The sequence below is a fragment of the Athene cunicularia genome (assembly GCF_003259725.1).
Source record: "Athene cunicularia isolate RWA chromosome 3 unlocalized genomic scaffold, athCun1 chr3_part1, whole genome shotgun sequence".
Classification (NCBI taxonomy): Eukaryota; Metazoa; Chordata; class Aves; order Strigiformes; family Strigidae; genus Athene; species Athene cunicularia.
Window position 1 is genome coordinate 94,623,148 of NW_020799097.1, and position 23,755 is coordinate 94,646,902.

Below are 23,755 nucleotides of genomic sequence, written 5' to 3' on the forward strand. Positions count from 1 at the left end.
GTGGAAAAAAACCTCCTGGAACAAGGTACCTCTGCCAGCAGAGAGCTGGAAAATGGAGAGAGCTGCTAAGTCTGTCATCTCCTGCTCTCAATGCAGGTAGAGGAAGAAGAGCAGAAGTTTTTTTAGAGGCTGAGCATATGTCTGATTTGTCACAGCTTCAGCTAATAATTCTCACATTTATCTATTCCAGGCTTGGCTCCAGATGACCAAATGTAAAATCTGACATTGCCTTATGGATATATGAAACAATGGAATTGGTGAGTAGCCCTACCTCCACAGAACCTGGTACTCCCTTGTACTGTCTCTGCCTTTCTTTGTTACCACAGCCTACATATCCCACCACTCAGTCACTAGCACCTGTAGTCTGCTGCCTCTCACTAGAGCCACATCAGCCCAAACGTGCAACCGAGTAAGCACATTTTTTTTAAAAAAAAATCAGGTTTTCTTTTCATCCAAACTTCCAGTACCTGCCCATGAGGGAAGTGAGAGCCTAGAAGTCTCCCATCAAACAGACAATGACAGAAACACGTTGTGTCTCAACACACAGCTGACTCCCCTCCCTTCCCCACACTGAAAACCCAAGTGTTGCCCTTTCATAAAGAAGGTCTTGAAAACAGAGTCCCCCCACGAGATCAGTTGCCCTGTGGAGGACATGGACAGACACCCCTTTGCAAACAGCTATGGCATTGAAAAGGCTTACTGCCCCTCTTGACCTGCCTGCAGGAGCACCTCTCAACCTGCTCCTGTCAGAACAAGCTGCATTTATAAGGTAAGCTTCCCCTTGCTCCACTTTGGCTGAAGCAGGAGGAGTATTTTCATGAGCTGCTCAGCTGGAAGATGAGCTCCTGGGGTGGCATAGGGATGAACTCAGAGCCACAGGGGCAAGACTGGAGACAGGTCAGTCTCCTTGGATAAGCACAGCTGAATCTGGGCATAAACAGCTCATCCCTGCTTATTTCACATAACCACTTTTGTTCATCCACTTCCTACTAGTTAACTTTCCCTCAAGTGGAGTTTTCCTTCCCTCTGCCTTACACATTTGAGAAGATATGAGACAAAACTCCACCTTGACATCTCCCACCTGACTGCCTATGCTTTCTTTAGATGCCTTGACAGGTTGCGAAGCTGGGGCCAGTTGTCAGCATTGGACTGTGACTAATGTTCATTTTCTTGCACAGCAGCATGATTGGTTTCTTATTACCTATCTTCAGCCTTTCTGCCATTTTCTTCTCTTCCTATCTTTGCATTTATTTCATGCATCCATTGCAAGTAATTAGCTCTTAGAAGTAGGAATTGCAAGTCTGGTTTCCTCAGGAAATGAGACTTGGGTGATCATGCTCTGTACGTCCTCAGGTAACTGTTGAATAAACCAGTTGATTTAATTTGGCTGATGGAGAGTGGGCTCAAAGCTAATTGAATTCCTGCAAGTTCTGTGCAAGTAGGCAGCTAGCTGGAGCAGAGAGGAACCCTGAAGTCATGTGTCAGGAAGAAAGGTAACAGATGAATTCACATCTTATTAGATACCAAAATTCATAAGGGGGGGAATGCATTAATAAGTATTTTAAAAGTGCCTCAGTTTGTACCTACAAGTGACCACAAGATGTAAGAAACCTGGACTCTTGTGTTAGTGCTTGCTGGATTACTTGCCTTTTTAATGTTATTTGCACAGTGATTGGGACAATAGCTTTAGATCCCTTAGAGGGATTTTTAGTGTGTTACTACAGACCATGAAACAATAATAGTAATAGCAATAAAGGCAGAATGTACTAATGAATGTTTCCCATCCACGAAGCTATTTTCAGGGCAGCACCTTTCCGTAATCCTGCTGGCTTTGGCACTTCTCCACAGATTTCTCTGGCACAGCCTTCTAAAATCTTGTTCAGTCTTTATGAACTAATTTTGCACCTGTTTCATTTCAGTGGCACAATAAAGCTCAAAAGGACATTTGGGCTTTCTTCATTGTTCCTGCTTTGTTCCTGCTAGGAAGGAAAGGCAACTGGTGCTTTTTCACTGGAGTCCACCAAACTGACATAGTGCAGTTGGGTTTTAGCCATCTTCTCAGTCTGCCTGCTCTCCTAGTTTGTGAATCTCAGGAGATGTAGTCACCAAAGGTTTATCTGACAGCTTCAGGGCACAAAAATCTTACCTCACCATTTGGGGTTTTTTTGCTAGCAGCAGATCCTCAGCCCTTGCCCATCACATTCCCCTTCCACGGACAATCTTAAAAGTAACTAGATGACCTGTAGGCATGTGTAACCTTGCAAGAAATCAACTGGCATGCAAATGGCAGGTGATGGATCTAAACCTGGATCGAGGTTTCCAGCTCCTGACTGTTTACATAGCAAAAGTGATAAGTAGAGTACTAAAATCAGCGTGAGGTTTTGCATGGTGATGTATGCCTGCCCAGAAGAGGACAGAAGGGAGGATTTAACCACAGAGCAATTCTGTTTTTTCTGGAAAAAAAAAAAAAACAAAACAAAAAAACAAAAAACAAAAAACACTTTTCCACTGTAAGGAAATTCCTAAAAATAAAAAGGCTTGTGCAGCAGTTTGGCTGCCATGTTTCATGCAGTAGTGCTGTGTTACAGAGATAAACATCAGTGCTTAGCTTACAGATTGTCTCTCTAACAGTCTTCCAGGTGTTGAGACAGGTTTAATAATTAATTGCCATTTCCCTGAGACAATGCACCCTGGATCTCTTAAGGAACATATTGTACACCAGGTAACAGGAGGAGTAGGCAAAAGAGACAAAAGCATTAGGAAAGATAAAAAGACTGAGATCAAATAACATTATTCCTCATGTCATGGTGGAAATGGGACTATATTCACCTGATCCTACAAGGAGGTTGCCTGGAGATGGTTCAAAGTACTTGAGGTCAAAATACTTGTATTCCAAAGTTGCTTTTAAGTAAATGACTGTAATAAGCTGGTGGCAGATCAATTCCTTGATGTTACTGTGTTGGGCTTGTCATGTCACACTGCACAGATGGGGATGCGAAGGGGTGGTTTTATAATCAGGAAAATATGGTACCTGGAAATGATGCTGAAAGGTTCCTATAGGATATATTTTCTGTATGTACTATATATTTTTCTTGTCTACATTTAGCTATACATTTTTTTATGAAAGCTATAAACCTAATGAAATTAAATTCTACAATGAATTGAGTAGTAAGAAAAAAATTTATTCTGCTAGGCTCCTTAGAGACCACAACCCAAGCCACAAACATGGGCCATATTTTGGAGGAGCACTGCCATCTATTTCTGTTTGTGTCTTGGCCACCTTCCCATGACGGTTGCCGTCACTTACCACCTTACTGGGGGCCTGTGTGTTATGACAGAGGTATCAGGAAGGAAGGTAATGTCTGTGTGCACACATGTACTGGGGGTGAAGGTAGAGGGCCAGGGCAGGCAGGTGGGGAAGCACTTGGGGAGAGGAGGCCAGGTCTGGGGTATGCAAAAAAAAAAAAAGTACATATGACAGGTAAAAGTGGACTTGTGTTGGGGTGAGCAAATGGTGTGTTTCAAGATAAAAGCATCAAATGAGTATGTGGAGAGGGAAAGACCCCCAGTACATCAACTGCACCTTTCTTCAACTAATGCTTATGGGGGTTTTTTAATTGCTGCAAACACATAAGGGATTTCAGCCATAGGGATATGAATGATGCACAATTTTAATTCAGGCTAGAGTGAAGATGCAAGCACTGTGAGCAAAGGTTATATGGTATGATTAATAGATATGTAGCAGCTGATAGCACAGAGCTGTTTTGCAAACTCCAGTGCAGGGCAAAATCTTATCATAAAAGCTTATTCGACCAAATGTTTATGTTTACTGGTGTGAATAGTTTGATCTTAATGAAATCAATTAAATGAGCAAAGCTATGAACATGTTTAAGATGTCTACAAGGACAAAACTAACTGCTGGTACCTACCATGCTGTGGGTTTAGGCTGCTGGTGATCAATCTGTGTTTCATCATTGAGCAAAGCCCACTGATGTCTGGGCAAGACACAAAGCCTATTTTTCCAATGGTTTTCGTTGTTGAAGAGGATCTTGATTTCAGTGAGTCAGATAGTGTTCTTTGGTAAACATGTCAGCTCAGATGCTTTTGAAAAATACGTTTCCTTATGAATTGTAGCTGGGTCTCAAGCTTCTTTGATAAGCATAGTGAACAAATTGAAATACTAATCATCGATCTGGGAAGTTGAATTACTTTTACAGATGGGTCTGATGGTGTTGGGCACGCTTTTCCAGTTCTGCTGGAAGAGGGGTTTAACAGAGGAAATTACTTGGGATTTTACTGGCTTCTGTAAGATAGACAATTGCTGAGGAAAAGCTCTGTTGGCAAGATTCCTCTTAGTTTATGGCCAGATCCTCAAAGTGTAAGTCATCCTGAGCCAACTGAAGGTACTTTTATACTACCTGAGTTTCTTATCCTGGACTTTATAATAATTTTTGGTAGCTTTCATCTGTTAATCTGCCATGGAAAACCAGCCTAGGCTGAAGTACAGCATTTATCAACCAAGTCTGTAAATCTCTCCTCCATAAGACCTTTGAATGAATTCATTGTCTCTGGCATAGAGATTTTAAATTACATAACGGCAAATTGTATGTGAAGAACCAGTAGGAGCAACAGTCAGATGTATTTGTGGAGATGAGGGAGTCACTCTCTTGATTGTGAAAAGCCACAAATAGCTTGTGTGACTCCACAGTGTCTGGGTTTTTAAGTGAGTGCTGGACCATGCAATCATGATACCATAACTGGCTTGTAGAAATTGTACCAATTTCAATTTTGGTTCCATCTCTGAAACAGCTTTTTCCTTCTTAGCTATAAGTGTGGGCACTCTTGCTATCCACCACTGCTCAAGTGCTGGTGGTAACATTCAGGATTTGCTGAGTACTTTACATACTTCCAGTGTTGGAAAAAAAATTTGCTCATTAAATCTTCCAGTATTTCTGTAATAGGAGCAGTCATCAGTATTGTCTTCACTTTATAGGCAGGAATAAGGGAGAATGGAGAGTTTAAGTGCTCTAACCATAGCAAGTTAGTGGCAAAGTTAGGATGGTGCTATTGATTTCTGCATATATTCTAAAGATTTCAAAAAATTATATTCCCTGTTCACTCAGCTGAATAGTCTTCAGCTTTCTTTTATAGTGCTGGTGTGGATTTGGATCTAATAGGTAGTGGGAGTTCAGATTTCTGGCACTGATTTTTTTTCTTCAAAACTCTTTGAAACTAACTGTGAGGCACTGGAAAATTTTTAAGGCTGTTTAGTTTGTTGCCTCAGTCTTTTATACTACGACCAGTTGTACTGAGGGAATCCAGCCTCCTCAGCCAGAAGACAGAGACTGGGAGAACGACCCCCCCCAGTCCAGGAGACAGTCAGTGACCTGCTGCATCACACAGACACAGACAAGTCTATGGGACCACACGGGATACCCCTGAGGGTGCTGAAGGAGCTGTCTGGGTGCTTGCCAAGCTGCTTTCCATCATTTCCCAGCAGTCCTGGCTGACCAGGGAGGTCCCAACAGATTGGAAAATTGGCCAGTGTGATGCCTGTATATAAGAAGGGTTGGAAGGATGATCTGGGAAATTACAGGCCTGTCAGCTTGACTTCAGTGCCCAGGAAGCTGATGAAGCAGCTCATCCTGAGTACCATCACACAACACATGCGGGACAACCAGATGCTCAGGCCCAGTCAGCGTGGGTTTATGAAAGGCAGATCCTGCCTGACAAACCTGATCTCATTCTGTGACAGGGCGACCTCCTTACTGGATGAGGGAAAGGCTGTGGAGGTTGCCTACCTTGACTTCAGTAAGGCCTTTGACACCGTTTCCCACAGCAATCTCCTGGCAAAACTGGCTGCTTGTGGCTTAGATGGGCACACGCTTTGCTGGTGTGGTGGTTTGACCTTGGCTAAATGCCAGGTACCCACCAAGTTGCTCTATCACTTCCCCTCCCCTTCCCCTCTTTTTCTCAACAGACCCAGTACAGATGGGTAAAAAAATGTCTGGATGGCCGGGCCCAAAGAGTTGTGGTGAACAGAGTTAAATCCAGTTGGCGGCTGGTTACAGGTGGTGTCCCCCAGGGCTCAGTGTTGGGGCCACTCCTGTTTAACATCTTTATTGATGATCTGGATGAGGGGATCGAGTGCACCCTCAGTCAGTTTGCAGATGACACCAAGTTGGTGGGAGTGTTGATCTGCTCGAGGGTGGGGAGGCTCTGCAGAGAGACCTGGACAGGCTGGAGCCATGGGCTGAGCCCAACTGGAGGAGTTTCAATAAGGCCAAATGCCGGGGGCTGCCCTTGGGCCACAACAACCCCCAGCAGCGCTACAGGCTTGGGGAGGAGTGGCTGGAGAGCTGCCAGTCAGAGAGGGACCTGGGGGTGTGATTGACAGCCGGCTGAACAGGAGCCAGCAGTGTGCCCAGGGGGCCAAGAAGGCCAATGGCATCCTGGCTTGTGTCAGCAATAGCATGGCCAGCAGGGACAGGGAAGGGATCTTACCCCTGTACTCGGCACTGGTGAGGCCGCCCCTCGATTCCTGTGTTCAGTTTTGGGCCCCTCACTACAAAAAGGACATTGAATGACTCGAGCGTGTCCAGAGAAGGGCAACGGAGCTGGTGCAGGGTCTGGAGCACAGGTCGTACGGGGAGCGGCTGAGGGAACTGGGGGTGTTTAGTCTGGAGAAGAGGAGGCTGAGGGGAGACCTCATCGCCCTCTACAGCTGCCTGAAAGGAGGTTGCAGAGAGCTGGGGATGAGTCTCTTTAATCAAGTAACAAGTGATAGGACAAGAGGGAATGGCCTCAAGTTGCACCAGGGAAGGTTTGGACTAAATATTAGGAAGCATTTCTCTACAGAACGAGTTGTTAGGCGTTGGAATGGGCTGCCCAGGGAGTGGTGGAGTCCTCATCCCTGAAGGTGTTTAAGAGTCAGATTGACATAGCGCTGAGGGATATGGTGTAGTTGGGAACAGTCAGTGAGAGGTTAATGGTTGGACTGGATTATCTTCAAGGTCTTTTCCAACCTAGATGATGGTTCTATGATTGTAAGTTTCCATGTCTTAATTTGCTAACCCTTGAATGAAGTAGTAAAATCTATATCGGAAGGAGTTATGGGCTTTGCACATCAGTGTAAAGCACACCGTTGCCTGATGGAGCAATGGGAGAAGCTGTTCAGCTGTGCAGCCACTTTCCCATTGAGTCACAGAGTGTGTGTGCCGTGCCAAGTGGTGCTAAGGCGAGTACAGTCTTCCTAGGTCCAGGCAAACCTACCCCTGTACACCGAGCTTCATGGATGGAATGGCTTAGGACAAACAACCCTGGCATTCATTCACAGCTCTGTCCACAAGCCTAAAAACCTTCATAATCTCTTGCATTTTTACCTGGTTCCTTGCAGTAACCATGGTGGTGGAGTGGTGCCCTGAGTTGCAAAGCAGTTGCATGCCCTGAAATTTTTTTGAGAGTTTCCCCCTGCCTTCCATGCAAGATCATGGCTTTGTATCATACATTTCCTTGGGAGGTGGCTGGAGTGCCAAACTAAAAGCAGATGCTGGATTGGATTTTCTGTCTTGTCAGTCCTGTGAGAGCAGTCATTGGCATGCATCTCCCTTATTTAAATCGCAGTTGTCCTGGGTAGATGACTTCTTGCATCCTGGAACAATTGCAAATTACATGAAAAAATATACTTAAGTGTGGGGGTGCTTCCAAATCAATACAACCTTTTCCAACTACTCATCTTCAAGTCTTCTGTGGAAAATAGAATCATAAATTATAGAATGGTTTGGGTTGGAAGGGACCTTAAATATCATCTATATCCAACCCCCCTGCCATGGGAGGGACACCTTCCACTAGACCAGGTTGCTCAAAGCCCTGTCCAACCTGGCCTTGAACACTTCCAGGGAGGGGGCAGCCACATCTTCTCTGGGCAGCCTGTTCCAGTGTCTCACCACCCTTGCAGTGAGGAATTTCTTCCTTATATCTAATATAAATCTTCCCTCTGTCAGTTTAAAACCATTACCCTTGTCCTATCGCTACCTGTCCTTGTAAAAAGTCACTCTCCATCTTTCCTGCATCCCCTCTTTTAGGTACTGGAAGGCTGCTATCAGGTGTCCCTGGAGCCTTCTCTTCCCCAGCTGAACAACCCCAACTCTCTCAGGCTGTCTTCATAGGAGGGGTGCTCTAGTCCGCTGATAATCTTTGTGGCCCTCCTTTGGACTTGCTGGAGCAGGTCCATGTCCTCCTTATGTTGGGGGCCCCAGAGCTCAACACAATACTCCAGGTGGGGTCTCACAAGATGGGGGTAAAGGGGGAGAATCACCTCCCTCGACCTGCTGGCCATATTTCTCTTGATGCGGCCCAGGATGCAGCTGGCTTTCTGGGCTGCAAGCGCATGTTGCCAGGTCATATTGAGCTTCTCATCAACCAACATCCTCAACCCGCCCTCTGCAGGGCTGCTCTCAATCCATGCATCACCCAGCCTGGTTTGTGCTTGAGATTGTCCCAACCCATGTGCAGGACCTTGCACTTGGCCTTGCTGAACTTCATGAGGTTTGCATAGGCCCTCTTCTCAAGCCTGTTAAGGTCCCTCTGGTGGTGTTGCTGACCTTGCTGAGGGTGCACTCAATCCCACTGTCCACGTTGCCATCAAAGATGTTGAACAGCACTGGACCCAGTATCAACCCTTGAGGAATGCCACTCATCACTGCTCTCCACTTGGACATTGGGCCATTGACTGCAACTCTTTGAGTGTGACCATCCAGCCAATTCCTTATCCATCAAGTGGTCCATTCATCACATCCATGTCTCTCCAATACAGAGACAAGGATATAATGAGGGACAGTGTCAAATTCTTTGCACAGTTCCAGGTAGATTACATTAGTGTCTCTTCCTTTATTCACCAACGCTGTAACTCCATCATAGAAGGCCACCACATTTGTCAGGCATGATATGCTCTTAGTGAAGCCATATGGCTGTTACCGATCACATCCTTGTTTTCCATGTGTCCTAGTATAGTTTCCAGGAGGATTTTCTCCATGATCTTGCTGAGCACAGAGCTGAGACTGACTGGCCTGTGGTTTCCTGGGTCTTCCTTTTCCCTTTTTAAAAATGGGAGTCATGTTTCCCCTTTTCCAGTCAGTGAGAACTTCACTGGACTGCCATGACTTCTCAAATATGATGGATAGTGGCTGAGCCACTACATCTGCCAGCTCCCTCAGGACCCATGGAGGCATCTCATCAGGTCCCATGGAATTCTGCACCTTCAAGTTCCTTAGATGGTCTTGAACCAGACCTTCTACAGTGGGTGGTTCTTCATTCTCCCAGGCCCTGACTTTGCCTTCTGCTACTTGAGTGTTGTGGCTGGAGCACTTGTCACTGAAGACTGAGGCAAAAAAGTTATTGAGTCCCCGAGCCTTCTCCATATCCTGGGTAACCAGGTTTCCTGTTTCCTTCCAGAGGGTGCCTGCATTTTCCCTAGTCTTCCTTTTATCACCAACATACCTATAGAAGCTTTACTTATTGCCCTCAACATCCCTAGCAAGATTTAATTCTAACAGGGCTTTGGCCTTCCTAACCTGATCCCTGGCTGCTTAGACAGTTTCTTTGTGTTCCTCCCAAGATACCTGTCCTTGCTTCCACCCTCTGAGGGCCTCCTTTTTATGTTTGAGCTTATCCAGGAGCTCCTTGTTCATCCATGCAGGCCTCCTGGCATTCTTACCAAACTTCCTCTTTGTCAGGATGCATCACTCCTGAGCTTGGAGGAGGTAATCCTTGAATATTAACCATCTTACTTGGGCTCCTCTTTCTTCCAGGGCTCTTCCCCATGGTACTCCACCAGGCAGATCCCTGAAGAGGCCAAAGTCTGCTCTATTGAAGTCTGGGGTAGCGAGCTTGCTGTGCACCTTCCTTGCTGCCCTAAGGATCCTCAATTCCACCATTTCATGGTCACTGCAGCGAAGGCTGCCCTTGAGCTTCACATTCCCCACCAGCCCCTCCTTGTTGGTGAGAACAAGATCCAGCATAGCATCTCTCCTTGTTGGCTCCTCTATCACTTGGTGAAGGAAGTTATCATCAATGCATTCCAGGAACCTCCTGGATTGCTTATGCCCCATTGTGTTGTCCCTCTAACAGATATCAGGGTGGTTAAAGTCCCCCAGGAGGACCAGGGGTTGTGAATGTGAAGCTGCTCCTATCTGTCTATAGAAGGGCTCATCTGCTCCATCTTCCTGATCATGTGGCCTGTAGCAGACCTCCATTATAATGTCACCTGTCCCTTTTAAAGTTTGATTGTTGCTCCAAGGTCATTTGTATTTTGCATCGAGGCCTGTGCAGTTGTCCTGGTTTCAGCTGGAATAAAGTTAATTTTCTTCCTAGTAGCTGGTACAGTGCTGTGTTTTCGATTTAGGGTGAGAATAACGTTGGTAACACACTGATGCTTTAGTTGTTCCTAAGCAGTATTTATACTAAGTAAGTCAAGGACTTTCAGCTTCTCATACTGTTCTGCCAGCAAGGCTGGGGGTGCACAAGAAGCTGGGAGGGGACACAACAAGGACAGCTGACCCAAATGAGCCAAAGGGGTATTCCATAACACATGATGTCATGCCCAGTATGTAAACTGGGTGGACTTGGCTGGAAGACACCACAGCTCAGGAGTTGGCTAGGTATCGGTCAGCAAGTGGTCAGCAATTGTATTGTGCATCGCTTCTTTTCTATGATTTATTATTATTTTATTTTCCTTTTCTGTCCTATTAAACTATCTTTATACTATCTTTATTTTTCCTGCTTCTCCCTCCCCATTCTTGGGCGGGCATGCAGAGCAAGCAAGTAGCTGTGTGGAGCTTAATTGCCAGCTGGGGATAAACCATGACAGCTATGATTCACTTTTTACTCCATTTGCCACTGATAAGAATGGCTCATCTTTAGAATCTGATTTTCTCTGTGGAGTTTTCTAGGAGCTGGAGGCTGGGTGATTAATTTTATTGGGGCAATAAATTATAAAGAAAGGACTATGTCATTCTTCTTCAACAACACTTCTCCCCAAGATGACAGCATAATAAATTACGGATGTACAGCAAATTCCTAAATGCGATCAGTTGACTCACTGTGCTGGGTGGATGGAATAAGAGCAGGGCTGATGGGTTCAGACACTGAAGTTACATGGAACCTTTACCACTGCCTTAAGACAGTATTGGGTGCTCTACTTTTGATAGATGGTTAAGCCTAAAAGCTCACACTGGAAAAAGTTGCTTTCAACGAGGTCAGATAGTCTGTCAGCAGCACACAAAGATCTCTCCTAATGTATCATATTTTAAATAGTAGGGTTTGTCTTGCTGGTTTGAGCCATTACTCTCATAAGGCTTTCATCTGGACGTCAATAATGATCAGTGTCTGAGGCTTCAAAGCAAATAAGAAAAAAAAAATAGCACAAGAAGTGCCAAATGTCTGCTACTTACATAATTATAGGGACAGGAAATGTCTGTTCTGACCCCCTTGATTTTCAGCTTCCATCCTGAAGATTTGCTTATCCTTACATTCATGTCCATAATGCAGATATTCTTGAATAATAAAACACATAGCCCCTTTTGTTGCCTTTCGGTGCCCTGTATCCTAGCAGCAATGTATCGATGGTGCACTCCATGAGGGCTACAGTGCGGGCTGTAAACCACTATGGCTTGGGACCTGCTTCACAAATGTTCTGAAAAGAGGGCAGGAGCTGGAATCGATAATCGCACAAACTGTCCCACTGCATTTATTACTTCTCATGAGTTAATTCATGGATATTAAATCCAACAGGGACTCTTATGATCATCCACACTGAACTCCTGCTTACAATGTATAATTTAACCTGGTAATTCCTGCATTGGAGCAAACAACCTGTGGCTGAACAAGTATGTATTTTTAGAAGCCCCATTGATCCTGATTTAATCATTTCACATCATGGAGAATTCTCAAAAAAAAGCCTTGGAAAGCCATTCGCTTGTTTTTCCTAAATGTAACCAGGAGGTGATTAGTCTGTCCAAGGTGGTGCTAGGAGTTGCTAGCTAAGGCCAGGGAATGGAACCAGGTGAACGAGCTCCCAGCCTGTGCTGTCAATATAAGAAACCTTTCACTCCAATGTCCATAGGATATTCTCAATCAAATTGAAACACACAATTTATCTTTCTAAAACCATCCAGGTTTAGATGCTCCTGCACCTGATGCTGTGCTATGTATTTTCTTACTGTTTTGGACTGTATTCTAAGATAAAAAATGCTCTTCAGAAAACTGACAGCCAATGTAAGATTAGGGTTCAGAAACATTTAACTATTTTTTTATTCTCCTCTGTATAGCTGAACAATTAAAAATCTGAGCTGCAGTCTTCCGTAACAAGAGGCGTTCTGAACCTGAGGAGGCAGAGAACGTGGCTGCTGGCTTCTAGGCATGACCCCCTAACTTGTACTATTTATATTTTTGACAAAAATAACCAATATAAGGTACACTGAGTGCAGAGCAGCTTCTGATCAGAAAAAAACACAGAAATCTGGAGGTGCTCTTGCTCTTATTCAGGCAAATTTCCACTGATTCTTATGCAAAGGCATCATAATTTAGCTCATCAGCTCTGCTTTTTAAACAAACATGTAAACACGTGCATGCATGCATACTCCTCTGTCCTTTTAGGGACTATAATGTGTTCCTAAGAATTTGGGCCACAGGTTTTGAAGAGAAAATCTGCTTAGTGGCCCAGATATTTATAAAGCTGCTAGCAAATATAGAGACAGCATGACAGATGTGCAGACAGTTAGGAGGAATTGTTATAGGCACGAGACTCATTTGTCGCTGACGTGTGTTCCCCTGCTTACTCGACCCACTTGCAGTGTGCCCTTTGTAGGGTATTTGATGTTGTGTTGTTTTGTTTTTCTGGCAATGACCTAGAGAACCCTACTTCAAGATTGTTATCACTGGGGAGGGAATGAATCCTGTTCCCTTGGGGTTCATGGGGTCTGGATGAATTTATTCTGAAGTCCAAGTTCAAGGTAACAAGGGTTACAGGGGGAAGGTCTTTGACACCAAAGCCAATAAGAAAAGGAAGGGGGTAGGAAAGTAAGAAGGGGGTATTGAAATCCCCATGTATTTATTATAATCCTATCCTGAGAACCACTGAGCTGGAGCTTTGCCTAACCCCTGTCTGCAAGGTTTCCCTGGCAGAGCTACAGAAGTAGCCAATACATTACAGTTGTGGGGACTTAGTTTCTCTGAGACTAAGGCAATTTTGGTGTCTAAAGGTAGGTTCAGCGTTTTAGTACTGATTGATTCTGTAGGAAAAAAAAAGAAAACAACCCAAAACAAACAACTTGGGATTTTTCTAATTTAATTGATTAAATGTCTTTGTCCAAAGCACTAGCTCAGGGACTCATTATCCACTTAAACCTCAAATCTTTTTCACACTCATGGGTTTGAGACTAGACTAGCCCACCATCTTGTACATACAGGCAAGGTGCTTCAATTCATTTTTTTAACCTCACTGTTCAGCGCATTGAAATGCATATTGTTTCTTTATGCCAACTTTATCTTCAGATCAATAATCCTGGCATAGTGTCTTAACAATCTTTGTTTTTGCTGCAGATAAGCTTATTCTGAGTCATTCTTCCTCCTTGTTTGCTTCTTTATGGTTACTTACTATGTTAAATCAGGAGAGAAAAACCTTTTCCTTACCAAAAGTTGAATGGGTTTTGATGAGCCATAAATTTAAAGTCACCTAATGCTTTCAATGTACCGGGGATGAGTACTCCTGTAGGCAAGGGGGACTGTGAACCACAAGCTTCCTTTGACTGAATTAATAGTGATAGTTCTATAGTCATCACTATTCAAAAAGTAAACATTCTTAAAAATGAGCCATCATACAAATTAATATATTCCTATAAAATAACACTAAATCAGTCACATCAGGTTCTTTTTTTTTTTTTTTTTTTTTTTTTTTTTTTTTTTTACTGTATTTCTGTGATCATGATTCTCTCTAGGAGCAAACAATTTACTGTATTGTAAAATCTGGCTATGTAACAGCAGTGAAAACTTGGGCCTAGAGGAGCCCAGCTTTCTAAAGGACTAAAAAGGTGAGCTGGCATACTAGTTCTGACAAGAGTATTAGCTCTTCTTTGGAATTAGTCCAAATGATCCAATTTTGTCATTTTTTCATCTGAAGAAGCAAAATATGGCACAATAATTGTGAAGCAAGTACATTTAAAAATTTAACAAGTTGCAAATGTGTTGTAGGTTTGATCCAAAGCCTGTTGTAGTCCATGGAGAGGAATGATTTCTCAAACACAGTGTGAATAAGAGAGAGGGAGAAGGAAGAATAGTGGAGAACTTCAGGAAGAGCAAAGGGAAAAACAGAATAAAGTGACAGGTTTATTAGAATTATATCCCAGCTTTCCCTCTTTAATCCCCATGTACGTTTCCCACTGTTCTTGTTATTTTTTCATGTATCCTTTATGGTAAGGTCACAGCTAGGAGCGTTTTTCTGAAAGAGAAGCTCTCTACACTAAGCATTTTGCCAGCTGGCTGTAAGGCTCTTCTGTTCACACCAAACGTTGAAAGAAGGACCTCTTCCTCCATCTCAGACCTCCTCTGACAGGCAGCTGGAGATGCCTTCCCTTCTCCTGGGACCTGCCCCTCCATCAGTCTCCTCACAGGATTGTAGGCTCTTGTGTGCTGTTGTGCTGCAAAATCCCTCTTTTGTCCTCCTCTCCTCATTGTGGATTCAGTCGTGGCTCAGAAACAGAGACAGCCAACCACAACAACTTTCTCCAGGAGTTCAGAACTAATCTTATCACAATCTCTTGGCATCAGAGAAATTAACTTCTTTTGAATGAGACTGGATAAAAAATTAATGTGAATGTTTATCAGATAAAGTACCTTTTCTGTTTATGGAATTATTCTTCAAGCCTTTGCATGTTCTTGATTTGCCTTTCTTCCAAACAGAAATTCAACCCAGGGAAAATTTACTTTCCCCTCCATTATGATCATCAAAATTTTACCTGAGTGAACTTTCTTCCCTGAAGTCAAAGTCAGTTCTGTGTTTCAGTAAATTTTATTCACAGCCCCAGTCAAAACCACCAGATCTTCTTAAAGTATCCAAAGCATGTATTTGGTCTACTGTGAAGCCAGAGTTGCTAATGAGCATGGAATTGCTCATCAAGATGGGCCTTTGCAAGAGAAAACACCATTTGGAGAAGTTGAACTTTACTTGAGTAAATCCCCCATCAGGAGGCCAGGCTGCTAAGCTACTGGAAAAGTAGGGTAGTCAGCAATAGAGAAGCTTTAGGGAGGTTAAGTGTGATCAGACAGATTGTTTAACATTGAAGTCAGTAGATCAATAGGTCCCTGTACCTCTCCCCCAAATAAATATTTCTTCACCAAAAAAATACCATGTAACTGATGAGAAGCTGCTTACCACTGTGGCTAGGATGAGACACTTCAGGTTTTTATTTTATATGTTTTGTATGTTAAAGGCTCTAGGCAAGTGAAAAGATGTGTGGCACTACATTAATATGAAATAGTAATGGCAGTTGCAGAGATGGAAAAAGGATGTTGGAGCATCTTGATTAAGGATACCAAACGGCAAACATGGTGCTGTTTGCCGTGCTGACTTGTGCCGTTTAGGTTGATCACAGTGCAGACCACAAGCCAGACTTAAGCCCTGGGGCATGTCAGGTCTGTCATCACCCCACATTCTCCATGGGGAGATGCAAATCCTCCATTTGCCCAGGCTCTTCCACCAGCTTGTCTTCAGGTGCCCTACAGCACTGAAAACACCCCCGTGACTCTGCCAGCATGTGTGTTTCAGAGGTGTGCTGCAAGCAGGGAGTTTGGCTGGTGGCCCTGGTCACACAGGTTTCATGTCCCCTCTTCTCAATCACACTGGAGCAGACCTGAACCACTGGGGCATTACAGCTCACATCCAGAAACTAAGGGCAGGGAAACGTGGAGTTTTAGTCACGTTTAGAGGAGTTTGAGGTTTTTTAATCTGTTCTTCAAACATTCAACAAACATTCATAAAGCTTATACTCTCCAAATTATTTACTATTACTTTTAATTAATTATAGTAACCCCTGTTACTTTGACATATGGGAAGTAAACAACTGCTTTGACTAACTAAATACTCAATCAGGTTGGAGAAGGTCTTAATTAGTTAATTTAATTAATCACACAGTCTGTTTATGGCTGTTCATGTGCCGTGGAGCAGTAGAAATGGCTGTTATTACGCAATGAGAATGCAACCATGCTTCTTCCTTCAAGATAGTTAAAAAAGGTGTTCTGTCTGTGTCTTGTAATATGTACCATCAGGTGTAATTTTTCTTAGGTTTTTGTCTTAAGAGTTTAATACCAATTATATCCAGTATATCATTTGTTGGGAACACATACCTTACATTAGCAGGAGAACAGGTTATGTGATTTATAGAGGCAATTACAAGTTTGCAGTGAGATGGGAATTCTGTGAGTAATGCGGTATGTCCTGTTCATATCTGCCAAAGGTTGAGAAGGACAAAAATATCAGAATTTGAGACTGTATTAATGAATGCATGCACAGAAAAAAAACCCCAAACTTTAAAAGTACTTTTCCAGCAAAAATACCATAAAGCACTGTAAAACCTATGCATTTTGCTCCTATGTGCTGTAAAATTAATGTGGAAGTTTGAAATCTGTTGTAGTAAGAGAGTGGAAAAATCCAAGGCAGTTAATTTGAGAAGCATATTTCGTGACTTTAAAAGATGGGACAATTAATCTACAGTAGTCATATTTAAGAAATATATGTAGTGCTCATAAAAATCTTCAGGCTGACATCAATGTATATAAACCCTGTTGGGTCAACTCCTTTGCAGCGTGATGGTAATTACTCTGAAATCAATGACTAGTCTGCATTCGGGTCCTTTGGACTGGCTGCAAGTCTGCCTGTACTCATTTTTCATACTACAGGTACAGAAAGGGCCACAGTGAGACTAGCTTCCCTTGCAGGATAATTGCTTCTCCACCCTGATCAAAAGGGATTGTTCTCAGATTAGAGTTGAAAAGAGATGATTAATCTGTGTACTCTGTTCAGTCCTGGGTCTTTGTATTGTGGTCAGCAGTTCATGAAGAACCCAAGTGGGAAACACCACCTCCTCTTCTCCCCTTGGCTGCCAGGTAGTAACAACTTTCAGTTACTGCTCACCTGGTCTAGACTCATGCAGTAGCCTGGAGGTAAAAGATATGTAACCACTAATGAATCTTTTGAATTGCCCAGTTCCCACTTCTTCACTTAAATTATACTTTTTAAAACCATGTACCAAAATTACACAGTATTCTTTGAAGAAGAAAGTTTCTGCCTTTCACAGGCATCATTCTTTACATCCTCTCTTGGAAAATCACAGGTGCATTATATCACTGCTATAGGTGTTATTTATCATTATCTCTACTGGGAAATCAATTGGTGCTGCAGGGGATAACAACAAACTCTTATAGCAAAAAGGAGATGATATTCTACTGTGGTGATATTGATGACACTGATAGATGGTCGAAGAAAACCCTACTGTTAGCCTGGCAGGACTGACCTTAAACAGCTATGTAGGCCTATATATATTTTGATTTCAGCCTGCCACCAAAGCAGAAGCAGTGGGTGCAGTATACCTGTAGGCTGAGTGCCAGCATTAAAATTGCATTTGCATCACTTTTGTTTGGCTTTAGAGAAATGCTCTTGGGTCTGTTTCTTGAGTTTTGAAGCAAGAATGTCATTATTTTCATATAAGGCTCTGTGGCCTGAAGAGGAATAGCGGCCACTAGTCCTTCACTCTTCTTGCAGTCAAAAACCAGTCCTAAAGTGTCTGACCTCTCCTGCTTCTCTGAAAACCTCAGCCACTGTGTCTGCTGTGTATCCCACGATCCCTGGTTTGGCCTTTAAGCTTGTGCTTTTTGTAGCTTTCAATGCTGGTGGCAGTGATCTCTCAGAGGATTATTTTCACATAAAGTCCTACAGAGGTCACAGTAACATGACAAGAGTCTCTTTGCCAGGCACTGTACAAATGCATAAGGAGCGATAGTACCTGCCTGGGATGAGGCACAAGCCCGATCCGTGGCAAGTAGGAATCCCCTGGTATTTTCAGTAATAAAGATACAATGCTCTAATTTAATTCCAGATTGGGTAATTACATTGTCTGGTCATATTTGCCAGTGGTATCACCAGGATGTAGCTTCTCCATTTACTGCTTTGGCTGTTGCTAACAAACTGTTCAGCTATCACACTGTTAGCTAGTACTTCACGCGTGATCACGGACATTCTCAAAATCTGTAAAGTAAGCAGAGCTCATCACACTGCAGAATTAATTGCATCTCAGAGATAAATAAGGTTTCTCCTGTATTTAGTATAAGCCTTTCTATTTCCTCTGAATTCAGTAACAAACTATGATTCTAGGGCAAATCTGGTTCCAGGCCTTCATTAACAGATGGACTTTGGATTTGCAGGGAGTGAAACTCACGCTGTGAGATGTAAGATAGTATTGTTTTTCCACAGGTTCTAATAAGTAACTTTCTGTGACTTCTTCAGGTCTCAGCCTTGCCAATTATAAACATTTGTGTCATTGTTTTCTGAAGGGCAGCATTTGCATCTTTGAGGAAACCTAGCAACACTCATGTGAAAGAAAAATAATTAAAATGCGGTAGACTATTAGAAACGCAAGGCTGAATTACGGTCTACTGGGGAAAACTAATCTGAGTGTGCCTAATGACATCCTTTAGAAAGTGATGCTCAGCTAAGAAGATATATTAATGTCATTTGTATTGATAATTTACTATGTTAATGCTTGCAAATAGTTCAATTTAAACAACTCAAAAAATTTTAGGGAGTCTGTATTTGAAGGTCCTGTGGAGTATCCATCAAAGTGACAGACATTTCTTTCTCGTTGGTACCTTAGATATGCTTACAGTTCATGGTATCAAAAAAATGGAAACCAAATATGAAAAACCTAAAAGGAAGAATGACTCAATACACTTAACCAAAGTAATGTATGTTAGAAGAAATATGTTGGTAAAGCTAGTGAAAAATAAGCTGAAATAAAGCAAATTTCACCCTGGTCCTATTAATATATGATATAGTTTAAGACAGGTTGAATGGTCCCTGTTCAACCACAGCTATGCAAAAATCAAGTTAGATTATACCACACCGGATACATGGTTAGCTAAATGATGCCGAATGGGATTTAACTTTCTCTCTGCTGACTATTCAGTTGTGGTCAGCATGTTATAACAAACCTACCTTGATTTTCCATAACTGTATTAAAGCACAGTAATATCTGGCTGGGTAGACAAGGTTTAAGATTTCAGTTTACACTTGAAGGCTTTGTGTTGTGGAGGGTGATTTTTATGACATAACTACTTCAACAAAAGCCGTAGCATAGACATAATTATACCAGGAAAAAAAAAAAAAAAGTAGTTTTGTTGTTATGGCTTATATTGTTTGCCAAACTGGAATGCATTTTATAGGCAAAAAGTACTCTAATTACGTAGGAGGAGTTTACTGGCATAACTACACCAGCATGACAAAATTTTCAAGTGTAAACAGGAGCTAGGTGCTTATTTAAGTCAGTATGTTTTCTAACCACTTAACAAAGGATAATTTGTTTTCCAAAACCTCCCCTTCCCCAGCCACACACTGGTCTGACTCTCACCCAGTTCAGAAGTCAGTAGCAGGACACCAGCCTGCTCCTTTAGAGAAAGCCTGCACCAATGCAATTCACTCACTAGCAGAGGTGGTGTAACGAGAAAAGCAACACCCTAGGAAGTTCAAAAACATGACAAAAATTAGTCCTTGTCCTACTTTTACTTACACGTTTGTACAACTTCTTGCACTTCCCCGCATAACTCCTACCAGCTGTAACCTCCTTACTAATCAGTGTATGGGTGCAGCTGAGACAAAGGGGATTTAACAAAACTGTGTGAGATACTAACTGGGCACCAGGCAGGCTGCACCTTGCACAGAGCAGGTTCTCCTTCATGCGCTGCTGGCTCTGGCTGCCATAAGCAGCTGCGGGAAATTTTTTTCTTGCCTGAGGACAGGCTGGTATGGCTAGACTGCATCTATGTGATGATGTGTGAGGAAGCCTTACCTTGCGTTGTTGATAGCTTTGCTTATTCTTCCAATTCACAGTGTAGATGTACCCAGGGAGGCTGGGCAGAACGTGAGACTTCAAGGATTACAGAAACTGAGCAGTGCTGTACCTGCCATATTTCTGACTGTTGCCATCACTATTTTAATGAGCTCTGCATTTACCCCTTCCACTCCTCCCTCACACAAAAAATTCAAGTCAAACATGGAAACACCTATTTTTTACTTTTTCTTGTATTTGAGTGGAAAAGGAAAAGGAAAAAAAAAAGAAAGAAAAACTGTAAAATCACATTCCAGAAATATTTGGGAAATCCACAGACTTAATGAGAGAAAAGGACTAAATACATGAACATTGTCACTAGCAAGTCATCTGGAGCAAGCAAGGGAAAGCTTTTAAAATCTTTAAATTAAATGATCCTGTGAAGACACAGATAGTCAACACCTGAGGCAAAAGGTGTTTAATTAGAGTGGGAAAAGTCTTTGTTCTAAGTAATTAAAGGTAAAATTCCAGAGTAGATGAGAGAAATCAAAACTCCTTAAACATTTGGCAGCTTTAAAGAAAAATCTGTAAGGGTTCGGAGATAAACCTGCACAAGGAGACGCAGAGGATGAGGCCAGGTTGCCTGCTTATGCAGTTCTACTGAGGCATTGCAAGGGCTGAGTAGTAGGTCCCTGCCCATGTAGGGTGATTCAGAGCACTCGAGACGGGAGTGCAGACATCCCCTACAACCAAGGAGTAGAATAAGCATCTTTCAAAGAATGATGAAAAATCCCACATGCTAACCAGGGAGCTGCCTTGAATTAGTCTGTAGGTAGTACTATGCAGAGGTGTACAGAGAGCAATTTAGGCTGGATGGGATCTGGGGGTCACTGAGTCCATTCCCCCAGCTCAAAACAGGGCCAGCTTAAGTCAGGTACCTGGCACCTTGATGAATTCTTGTCCTGCTCAGGAGGCTGGGGGTCTTGTTCCTTTTGCATGCTAGTTACCAGCTCTTCTTCTTAGCTAAATGTTTAGCAAGAGGAGGATTTACTCCTTAAAACAGAGCTGTGGTGGTGATGGCCAGTTTTGTGGAACAATTTATCAGCTAAAGCATGCAGCCAGGAAATGGGATTTGGGATCGAGATATATGACGGCATATAGCTGTCATTACAGCCCAGGGCATGCTGTAATCCCCAACCTATGGCATCGTCTGAGAAAGAGGGAAATGCTTCCTCCTGTCAGTAAAGCTGGCCTGTAGGCAGCTAGGCTGCCAGCGTTGTGGAGCTTAGAGAAGAGGTTAGGGCAACATGCCATGCAGTAGGGCACCTAAGCCTTGCTCCTTACCCTCAGAGCTGTTAATGAATTTTATATTAAACGGCATCTTCTTTATATAGGGCACAAATAATCCTGGCATCAGGGACAAGCAATACAGACAAAGGAATGATAAATTCATGAAACAGAGATGTTGAATTATCAGTACTGCCTGTGCTGAACCACCCCTGGACGTGCTCAGAAACAGGACTGCAAGCACATGGAGGACATAAGAAATCTGAGATTTATCAGCCAAAGCCTTCACTCAGAGGCTGATAGGGCGACTGTGGGTATCATGGTTTTGAAATTTGGTATTGCCAGAAAGAACTGTTTAAAACTGAGGCACCTACATATTTTTGGAGGTCTAACTGTGAAGATATACACACTACAGTGATGTTTTACATGACAAAAGGTTTTATAGGATAGAGTTCAATCTCCTAGGTGAAAGAAAACTGGAAAAATCCCCAGTGTGCTGTGAGATGAAAATTTTCTTTTTCATTTGTTCTCGGTACAACAAAGTCAGGTATTAGAAGTATAATCTTTCGATTCCAGTTGTTTCCAATAAAATCCATAATTCGCAACAAGTTTTGCTGTATGAGAGTCATGACTAAGCTTTGAATAATTGGATTCTACTACAATTTTTAATAGCATTTTCCAGTTTACTGCTTTCTCCCTTCTTTGTAATAGTTATCATTATAAGTTTATAAGATTTCCCAGCAAGAGGATTTCTTACCACCCAGAGTTTTCTGATGGAGACACTCATCAATATTAGCAACCATTTTTTGAATTAGACTTATGACACAATTATACAGCTACCAAGTGTACTGCATTGCTCTTCATTAACAAGCTCACTAATGTTTACTGAAATTTATTTTATTGAATTTATGCATATGTGAGAAAACACTGTGAAAAGCTGTATCTTTTCTCAGGGCTGGCCAAGACCAAAAAGATTACACTCCAATTCCTGACCAGGACATGTGAATGGTCTCATAGTCAAATGCACAAAAGTCTAAACCATTTCCTAGCTACATATTTTAAACGGACTTGCCACAAGTGGAAGTGTGACTACCTAGGATTATGCAGAGCGAGCTAATCATTTAAAGCAGGTATCAAATGCTATGTAAAATACACACATGATTACTGGGAATCTGTCCTTCCTGGAATGGGAGAGAAAACAGGAGACCTAATTTATACTTTAACAAACAGAAAGTCAACTCACTGCTCGCAGAAGAAAAAGACCAATGCTGAGTCTTATCAAAGATACTACAGCAGTATTTCTGACCCTAGGAAATGGTTAAAACTACCCAGTGTTTTCTGAAAGCCCGATGTCAAGATCACTAACCAGCTGATTAGTTTATTCTGATTACGAAGTGTTCAGATTAGAGTTGATGAAATTTTAACTATCTGTCACACTAGCTTTTCTGATCATTTAATTGGAAAGAAGATGCTCAAGACAGTAATTCATTTTTTTAAATTCCTGGGGATAGCCCCAAAAAGGAGCTCAGCTTTGAATTGGGGATTTACACTGCTTAACTCCAGAACTCATCTTGTGAAGAACATTGTTATAGACCACTGAACTCTGAAAAGACCATGAATTGCACAAGTGACGTAACTGTCTGCAGTGTGGTATATGCCTAACACATACTATGTTCAAACAGAAGTGTCCTACCCAGGCCTGCTATGGTAAACACAGGCAAGGCTCTTATGGAAAGTAAGATCGGTTGGTTGGTCGGTTGGTTGGTTGGCGGGGGGGGTTGTGGGGGGTGTGTGTGTTGCTAATTTTATCACTGCTCTCTCTTTTTCTATCCCTACATATCTCAATATTTTCTTGTCACCTGAGTCAGACAGCTCCGGATTTTGGTTTCTTGGGGTCTCATTCAGTGACCCAACTGCCTCTGCTCTGGGTACAGGCTTTTTCTGGGGTCCCTACGGGGGCAGAGGACTGCAGTGCCTGTCACCCTTTTATCTTTGGGCCTTGCACAAAATGCAGCTTTGTTCTTTTACTTCTGTCCCTGTGAAAGTCATGGAAGTTTATAGGAAAATGTTTTCTCTTCCACTTGTGATAGATCCTCAGCTGAAATTGCCTGGATGTTCTAAACTTATAAGCATCATCCCACCAGAGATGTGTTCTTGAATGTTAAATTTAGGCTAATTGGAGGCATATCCTTTAATTTAGCAAGCTGAGGTTACTAATACAGATCAAGAGCTAAAAATTAACAGTGGAGCTGATGTATGCTAAATGCCTAAGTGATATCTTAACCTATAATTATACAAGTTCTGTTAATAGTGAATAATTCAAATCTTCAGGGATTTCAATAGTCTAATGGGCTGTAGTTATTGCCAATTTACATTTA

General features: G+C 42.5%; 1 long non-coding RNA gene across 1 annotated transcript; it reads left to right on the forward strand.

Moving 5' to 3' along the window:
• On the forward strand, positions 1–12,416 carry LOC113478944. Its single transcript, XR_003398165.1, has 3 exons — positions 1–96; positions 191–257; positions 12,327–12,416. It is a non-coding gene; the product is annotated as an uncharacterized LOC113478944 (long non-coding RNA).
• Positions 12,417–23,755: the final 11,339 nt, after the last annotated feature.